We start from the raw sequence: 1070 nt of genomic DNA on the forward strand, positions 1-1070 counted from the left end.
ATTTTACACACGGGCAACAACTCCTTCTCCCTAGACTTTACTAGTCCTAAACACCTTCTTCCTTATCATTTTATTCTGTAAGTGGCTTCAGGCATGTCTTCAAACAACAGTTTTGCTCAGCTAAAAAAGTCTGCAGTCTCCAGCAGGTGACTAATACACTAGTGCTTCTGTCACAGTTGGAATTTTATGTCAGTCATTTTTTTTTAATTTTGTTGCATAAATTAACCCATTTCTTATAGGCTAGCAATGTTTCAAACAGCGGTGCTTCTACTGGTCTTTCAACTCCTTCAGTTTTCTGATGATAGACTTTACTGTGACAGCAGAAGTGGTATTGTAGGTCCAGGCACCACCAGCGACGGTTTTCATGCAGGAGCCACAATGCCAGATCCCCACAGATCTGGTTTTGCCACAGAAGGAGCAAGTGTACTTGGCGTGCTGGCTTATCTCAATCTTCTTCACCATTTTCCTGAGGGAGGCACCATAATGGCACCATATTTGCCCATAATTCTGACCTTCTTGGTGCGTTTAGCCATGTCGCCTCAAGCTAGGTCTGTGCCCTGAGAGAACTAGGTCTGAGCCCCGAGAGCTTATGTCAGTCATTTATGTCAAGATAATGCTTTAATGTTCAAAGTTTCTCTTTGATAGAGAACACATGAACAATATTATATTCTCAGCATTTATCATAAACCTACACAGGTATTTCTTTTCTTGAGAAACACATAATTATGTTAAAATACTGCTGTGTTTCCACATATAGTACTACACATTACAAGAGGTGGCAACCTTAATACAATAGAACACTTAAACCAACATCTAAATATAACAAACACATTACGTTAAAACAATGCAATTATTTGTGTATTACTATGATAGGACACCACAAGAATTTGGCAAGGAAGCCCAATTCAACTATGTTCCTCCTAAAGAGGGTAGATATCTCACATGCTGATTATTTCATTAGACCATAAAATTGAAACTTTTCTGTTTATATAGGAAACAAAGTAGCACTCCACCAATGGGGTGAGAGGCTCTTCTGTGAAGACAACATGGTGTCCAGAAGCAGATATTAA

At 39.1% G+C, this 1070-nt stretch overlaps 1 pseudogene; it reads right to left on the reverse strand.

Annotated features, from left to right (window-relative positions):
* Positions 1-267: 267 nt before the first annotated feature.
* Positions 268-533, reverse strand: LOC125094389 (60S ribosomal protein L37a-like; annotated as a pseudogene).
* Positions 534-1070: the final 537 nt, after the last annotated feature.

Source organism: Lutra lutra, chromosome 2 (assembly GCF_902655055.1).
Source record: "Lutra lutra chromosome 2, mLutLut1.2, whole genome shotgun sequence".
Taxonomy (NCBI): domain Eukaryota; kingdom Metazoa; phylum Chordata; class Mammalia; order Carnivora; family Mustelidae; genus Lutra; species Lutra lutra.